Genomic DNA, 8,626 nt, shown 5'->3' with positions numbered 1-8,626 from the left:
TTTTGTATAAACTTTTCCTTTTACCAACTGTTTGTAGTTTCTTATACATATAACATTATTTACACAAATGTCTGGTTATTTTATATAGAGCAGTGCATGTATCAATTAGCAATTATAATTTCTAGACGTTCTCTAAAGCATACATCCACTTTCTATTAATCTCTTCAATCTATTTGCATACACCAACACAGATAGGCAAGTGGCTCCATTAAAAGAAATAAATATGCTAGTTCAAATATCTCTTTCATACTTCATCTCAGCCAATGCAATTATCCTCTTTACCTTAATCAAGTACTTCCCCTGGAAATCCTGAAGAAAATTAATCAAAATCTCATGTTCTTAACCAATTTATAATTATGCCACACATTATTTTATCACATGTAAAGGAAATTATGGGGAAAACACACCATGACTCAATTAGACACAAATACACTCATTTACAATACATTTTGTTCAATAACTGAACAGCGCAAATTCCTTGTCATGTGCACTTATTATGCTAATGGCAGAGTCATAAGAGATAGCTACAAAAGCAGCTGTATGCTTCTGCAAAAAGATTGACTCAATATAGCCCTAATTATATGCAAATAGCTTATTAAATGAATACAAATGAGAATAGCTAAGGAAATGGTACAGGCGTGTGATCTCTGTACCTATGCCGATGGGCAGCAGTTATTAAGTAATGGAATATGCGTAACACTGAACTACAGATCCTCACCAGCACACACTGTTGAGAAAGGGGATGAAACTTGCTGATTCTATCTATTCAAGAATAGAATGTTAATTCTAGAGAGACTTACCTAACAATTTGAAGAGTAAGTGTAATTCTCTGGAATGGTTCATAAACTGGCAACAGCCATTTTGCAGATATTGTGCCCACTGACCTCAAACAAAGAAACAATGCTGGTAAATCAAAGGGGTTATAGAGAAGTCTCTTTAAAATGGATGAAGTGATCAAGTGGTAATAAACTTTATGATTACAGAGAACTAGATAGACAACAGTTAATTGTCTGGGTAACAGTCTGGGTAAGACTGGAGGTGCAATGTAAGGAGAGAGAGCTGGAATGGGAGCCTCATTTGTCTTGCAAAAATTTGTACAAATCTACTTGATTAGAAAGCTCATATTAATTCCTACATGCAAAGGACACTAGCGGTAGTTGGTGAGTCAGGCTTAATTTATAATATTTCTGCCACTCTACATATTGAATTCTCTATACAGCACTGCTATATAGGTCAAACAGTTGTGACAATGTTAATATCTATCTGTTGCTAACTTATACCATAATACTTCTGAATTTTATTACATGTATTCAGCACTGTGGAGAAGATCAAAAGGCTGCTCTCTGTAAAAATTAAAATATATCTTAACTAGTTCTGCTGAGGTTTGATGATGTCATGGAATATTAGTTTATTATTGTACAGGATGAGAGCTCTGTGCCTTCTTGGACATTAAGATAAATAAAAAGCAACTCTCTCTGACAAATAATGGTATGTTAAATTATTGTTGTACATTGTTACAGCCCTTGGTAAACATCCTTGGAGATCAGAATTGCAGCCCAGGAAAAGCCATGTCACCTGTGTGTTAGGTAGGGTGACCTTTTCAAAAGGCAAAAATGGGACATATGTAGGAGCCCCGCCCCTGCCCCTCCTTTTTCCTCAAGGTTTCTCACCTAGCCACGCTGGAAGCTGGAGTGAAGCTGTGGTAAAAGCTGCTCAGAGAGCTCAGGAGGCTGTGGGAAACCCAGACACTCCACCTGCCTTGCACCGGGCGATGGGGTGCCCGAAAGCAGCCCCTTGCCTGGTCCCTGCCCCCTACAGTGCACCGCCTAGGGCAGGTGGAGGGGCTGGGACTCCCCACAATGTCCTGGGCTCCCGGGGCAGCTCTTACTACTGCCTGGCTCCAGCTTGTTGCCTGGCCAGAGGGTGAGGCTTTGTGCGGAGAGAGAAGCAGGGGCAGAACCTTATGGCAAGGAGCTATGGCCCACTTCAGCCCACTGCCCCACATTGGGAAGAGGCTGGCATCACCCGAGGTTCAGGCAGGTGCAGAACAGTGCTGTAGGGAATCCATGATAAATGCTGTCCCAAACTCATTCAGACAAAGACCGGGACTTGAACTCTGCATTTCAGGACTGTCCAGGTGGTCACCTTAGTGTCAGGTAGTATACATCCTCACATTCTTTTATCTGCTTCTTGTTTCAGTATCACAACAGTATCAACATTACATTAACTGTTTCATTACGGTCCTGCTTCCTCCTCCAAATTTGTAAGAATTTTGGTCCAGATCCTCAAAGGTATTTAGGCAGACGAAGATCTGGGCCTTTGTTATTGAATTGATATGCTACAGGCCCAGAAAATGGGGAGAGGAAGCCCTGAATCTGAAGTTATGGGAAGGAGACAGTCAGCCTGATATGATGGATTCTAATGAAGTCTTAAGTATTTTGGGGTCCAGACACCAAACTTCCACTTGGGAAGCTGACAAGGATGGTTCGCTAAGAGCACTAAAATCAAAACACTGTGCAGTGGCAGAAGATGGCTGACTCAATTCTGAGAAGAGAGTACATGTGTAAGGAAAATAGTCAGAAATAACTATAGGTTATTCATGTATGGACAAATGACAGTATAAAGAGGATGTTAATCTTGTCTTTCTGGCAGAGTCAAGTGAAAAGACTTTTCAATGACAGGCTAATTCCTGACTGAGTTAGGAGATTGACAAGAGAAGGTTACTCACCTTGTGTAAAAAGCAACAAAGAGACATGTAACACCTTACAGACTAAGAGATGTATTGGAGCATAAGATTTCATGGGTGAATACTCACTTTGTCAGACTACACCTTGTGTAGTAACTGAGGTTCTTCGAGATGGTTGCCCCTGTGAGTGCTCCACTTTAGGTGTCTTGACGCCCTGCACTTCTAGTTGGAGACTTGTGGTAGCAGTGCCCTGGTTGGCTGCTCTGAGCAGCTACCACATGTGCGCAGCCAACCACCACCCAGTTCCTTCTCTACACCAGAGGATTAAACCGAAACTCCGAAGCAGAGTGAGGACTGGTGAGGAGGTGCCCTGGACTTGGGGTCACAGGTGGGTTGGAGGGATCTCTCCATCATTAAAAGTTTTAATTGGAGGTCTTGGGCCTTTCTTGTCCACGCTGTGAGTTTCTTGCAGTAGGGACACTTTGGGGGAACATTTGTCTCCCCCAGGCAATGGATGCAATGCAAGTGGCTGTCTGTCACTGGTATTGAGAGTCTGCAGGTCAGACAGCGCTTGAAACCTGGAGAGCCAGGCATGTCCGAGAGGCTAGCTGAATAAAGAATGTGAATAGTCCCAGTCTAATGTCTCTTCAGCAACTGCCCGTCTGAGGCAGGGAGAAAAGGGGAAAAGTTTTTTTTTTTAAAATATGGGGGAAAAAAAAAGTGAACGGAGAGATAAACAATGAGGAAAATTAACTGAGAAAAGGGCAGAGATTAAAGGAATATGAGAGTTGTGATGGGGCAAGGCCAGATGGTTACAGTAAAGTACTGAGGAACAGGTATGTTAGCCCCAGGCTAAACAAATCCCTGGTACCATGGTAACCAAATGACAGTTGCGCCAGGTTAATCAAGACACCTGGGGCCAATTAAGATCCTTTTAGAAGGCAGTGAGATAGCTAGATTGATTGGGACACCTGAAGCCAATGAAGGGCTGGCTGGAATTAGTTAAAAGCCTCCCAGTTAGTCAGTGAGGTGTGGGTGTCAGGAGCTATGCTGTTGGAGGAACGAAGCACAAATCCATATCAGGTGCAAGGAAGGAGGCCCTGAGGTAACGGTGAAGGAGATATTGAGTGGGGGCTGCTGTGGGGAAGTGGCCCAGGAAATTGTACACATCCTATTTCCAAAAAGTCAGCTACCATAGTTCCTAATTTAGGGGTCCCTGGGCTAGAGCCCGGAGTAGAGGGTGGGCCCAGGCTTCCCCGTCCCCTCCCTGATTAATCACTGAGACTGGGAGACAACAGAGACTGTGCAAGGGAGGATTGCTTCTCCTCACCTCAGTTGTTGGCTTATGATGAAAATGGCACAGTAAGCTGTGACCCTTGCCTCTAGAGAGAGAAGGGCTACATGGACGGTCACAGTGAGCCTCTGAGGCTAGCAAAAATCCACCAGGAAACACAGGACCCACGGAGTCAAGGACAGAACTTTGTCACAGAGTAGATAATGGTGCTGCTGTCCTTTGAACAGAAACCAAGGGTGGTAGAGAAGGAACTGGGTGGCAGTTGGCTGCGCATGCAGGGTAGCCACTCGGAGCAGCGTGAGACGAATGCTGCATATGCACAGCCAATCGAGGCACTGCTACCACAAGTCTCTGACTATAAGCACAGGGCGCCAAGACACCTAAAGTGGAGCACGCACAGAGACACTCCTCAAAGAAGTGGTCTGAGTTCTGAGGGGGTGGCATTAGCAATGCTGAGGACATAGAAATATAGATATCTACAAGTGTCAGGTAGTCTGACAACTTATTTACAAATTATCAAAATCACCTCTATTTTCACAAATTAAAAGTTAATATTTTATTTCATCTGTCTAAAGACAGTCAGATGTTGGAAGGGGCCTCTGGGAAGTAACACCAGCAAGGCCCCATTCTTCCAAAACTGAGCAATTATACTCACTAGTCCTCCTCCAAATACCCTTGGCTACTTCTTACTTTGACCTGCAATCCCCAGTAAGGCTGTGGGAACAAAATTTGTCGGGGATGTCTGTAAACATTTTTCCTAGACTCTGCAAGCACTGTCTTATCTAGCAAGGTCATCCAATCAGCAACCAGGCAAGCGCCTGACTGTTTCAGCTACTATATTTTTTCTTCAGTAGGCCTTGCTGTGTTACTGCTAAGCAAAACAGGCCATCAAGGCAAACTCATCAATTCCCCCCTTTGTTCCTAGAGGACCCATTAAGGGGACTCGAGGAACACAACTTAGATTACATGATAAGGTCGCCTGACGTTAGGGGCTGTTCTACATAGTCGAGCAGTTACACAGCACCCACATTTTATGATTACATAAAGCAGTAGTAACCCACACATAAAAATAACAGCACTTTTAAGCAAATTATGCAGCCATCCACCTCCATCAGGCAACCAGCTAAATAAATCATTCCACCAGGAGCTCCTGCTTGGTCGCTTTCCTTCATGATCTCTTGCAATTTTTTCAAGATGTTTTGCCCTCTCCCATGTGGCATTATAAACATAAGGAATATACACGCAACATTCTTGTCCTATGAAGGCACATGTCCCTCCTTGTGAGGCTAACAGAATGTCCAGGGCCCTTCTATTTTGAAGAACAATTTGCCTAAGCCATTTTTGATCGGTAGCCAGATCAATGAGGGCCTCATCAGTGATATTAGCTATTATTTCTAACACTTCTTGTAATCTCATTATACCTTGCCCTATATGGTAAGTGGCACCTCCACATGCAAAGAAAAAGGCTGCATAGGTTCCTGTCCAATCATTAAGTGCTTTCCTGGTAAGGGGTCGAGATCAGTCAACATCCTCTTTGGCACCTCACACATTTCTTAAACGTCCAGAAGGAAGGTGATCTCGATATAGGACAGGGGGTTCTAACCAGGCCAAATAGCATGACCCCTTCCAGGAGTCAGGCAAGCTTAAATAAGCCTTTTCTCCACACACTCAATAGACTCCAAACAAGGGATTAGATATAAAAGATGCAGTATACTGGGGTTTGTAATACCATCCAGTTCAGGCAGAGAGACCGTGAAAACTATTAGTAGCATTATCAGTACACTGACACACAGAGTACTCAGTACCCGAAGAATTAAAAGAATGTTTTTTTATGCAGCGTATATAAATGGTCTTTGAATACGCCAGCAATGCGGTGCAATTAGTGTGCGATAGATCTGGTGCTACAATGCAACGTATTTTGGTAAACACATGAGGTTTATCCATACCAAGCTGCAAAAGTTAGCAGGGAAAATATACCAGGACTTTCCAGGTCGGGGTAAACCTTGTACAAAAGTACAATCAGGTCCCCGTCTTTCACCAAAATGGGTTCCATTAAAATAGGCTTTACAATTGCTAACTCCTACAGGCACATTTCCTGAACCCAGGAAACACCACTCACCAGGCCACTTCCACACCGTAAGGTATCTATTAATCTGGATTCCTGAATCTGCTCAGGTTAGGTTTTGCATGCCTGAGAAGTCCTTCCATGAATGAATCCATGTCATATTCATAGGGCTAAGAGGTATGGGGATCATGGGAAGACCTCAGTGACTATCTACTGGCATTAAGGAGCATACCCAACACGAAATGTTATTCAGTGCTGGCATATGGGCTTTCATTTCATGAGGAAAGCGAATAAAGGCATTATGTTCATATCCCCTAGTTAATCCAACCACCACAAAAGAAAAACAACAAACAATACATAAATGAGTCCACCAGCTCCCCAGGTGACTATTCGCTACCATTCCTTGGAGAATGGGCACCAGTATACTACTTTTTGAGTTTTAACCTCAGGTCGCCCAAAGGGGTAGCAGTCCATTTGTCCTCGACACAGAGGTTGTCTGCTTCTGGCTCACCCGGTTCGCAGTGGGGTGAATGTGCGTGGCTTCCTCGAAGTCCAATGCCATCTGCTTCTGGGGAACCCTTTACCAGGTCAGGCTCCCTAGCGAGGCTCCGTTTGACTCTGGTATGATGAATCCAAGTGGGAAGTTCCTTAACCTGAATAGCAGTAGGGCTCACCAGGATAGAATCAAACGGTTCTGGCCACTGGCGTTGAAGTGGAGTCTTTCGGTAAGTTTTGATCCACACCGGGTCACCTGGTGAAACAGAATGAACAGCTTCCCACAATGGTAAAGATTGAGACTGTGCTGAGTACTTTTGTAATGTTGTTAAATGCTGCTGCAATGCTTTTACATAAGCTTCTGTTTCACAAGTCAGATCAGTGTCACTAGGCATTGAAACCAGAGCAGTAAAAAAAGGTGGTACGTGTCCAAAAAGTATCTCAAAGGGCGCTAGCTTAGTCCTAGAATTCGGGGTAGTCTGGACAATGTACAAAGCCAAAGGAAGAACTTTAGTCGGTTTCATCTTAAGTTCCTTACACAGCTTAGTTAGGGTGGTCTTTAGGAGTTCCATTCATACGCTCCACCTGGCCTGAGCTCTGAGGGAGCATGAAAGCCCCATTTTGTCCCAACTGCCGCAGTGAGTTCCTTGCAAATTTTTCCTGTAAAATGAGTTCCCTGGTCAGAATCAATATTTTCAGGAGGGCCGAATCTTGGCATGATCTCATTAAGAAGCACCTTGCAAACTGCTTTGGCTGTGGCTTGGACAGTGGGAAAGGCCTCTACCCATCCTGAAAGTTCATCCACGATCACTAACAGATATTTCTTTCCTTCTGAAGAAGGTAAATCAGTAAAATCAATTTGAATATGCTGCATGGGCCTATGAGCCCATCTACGCCCACCAGGTGGTGCTTGTTAGTATGTTCTCTTAGGATTACATTGCTGACAAAGAATACAACTTTCCACTACTCTTCTAGCCATTTCACTTAATCCAGGGGATACAAACTGCCTAAGAATGATTTGAACCATTTCATTCGCTCCTAGATGGGTGTTACTGTGAACCTTTTGTAGTACCTCACGCTGATAGCTTGATAGGACAATCACATTCCCAGATTCCCACCAAATTAAGTTTTGCACCCCACTTTTCCCATGTTGCCTTTTCAGTATCTGAAGCTTATAATTGCCATTGAGCTAAGGGAGAGATCAGAACCAACTGGGCCCCTTGTAAGGCTGCTGCCTTTGCTGCCCTGTCAGCCAAGCGATTTCCCATTGCAACTGGACTAGTCTGCCTGGTATGAGCTTTGCAGTGTATCACCGCAATCTCCCTAGGAGCCTGAATGGCTTGAAGCAGTTCAGCAATTTCCTTTCCATGGGCAATCTGAGCTCCAGACGAGGTAATGAAACCTCGTTCCTTCCAAATTGCACCTGTGGCGTGGCACACTCCAAAAGCATATTTTGAATCCATATAAATATTGACCCTCTTCCCTTTAGCATAGAGGCAGGCTGCAGTCAGGGCTTTCAATTCTGCTGCTTGGGCACTCACCCTGGGTGAAAGAGCTTTCCCTATTAATACAGTGTTGCAATCAGTAACTGCATATCCAGAGTATCTAATTCCCTCACGGACAAAGGCAGATCCATCCACAAACAACTCCATTTCAGGGTCTTGGAGGGGAACATCAGTAAGGTCAGGGCAAAGGATGGAAATTAAGTCCAAAACCTGCAAACAATCATGCACATATCCACTACTTCCCTCCTGGGGCAACAAAGAAGCTGGGTTTAAAGTGACACATCGTTTGAGGGTTACCCCATGAGTCATTAGGAGAGCAATTTCATATTTTGACAACCGTTGGTTAGTTAGATGCTTATGCTGCTGTGAATTTAACAGGCTGACCACAGCATGAGGCGTATGCACTGTAAGGCTGTGTCCTAGTACTATTTCTTGAGCTTTTTCCACAATGAGAGCAGCTGCTGCAACATTTCTTAGCCTGGATGGCCTCAAGCTACAGCAGGGGTCGGAACTGATGGGCACGCGTGCCAAAGATGGCACGTGAGCTGATTTTTAATGGCACGCCGGACCGTGCCGATACT

The sequence above is a fragment of the Chelonoidis abingdonii genome, chromosome 3 (assembly GCF_003597395.2).
Source record: "Chelonoidis abingdonii isolate Lonesome George chromosome 3, CheloAbing_2.0, whole genome shotgun sequence".
NCBI lineage: Eukaryota > Metazoa > Chordata > Testudines > Testudinidae > Chelonoidis > Chelonoidis abingdonii.
The sequence above is the reverse complement of the archived record's forward strand: the minus strand, read 5'-3'. Positions refer to the sequence as shown.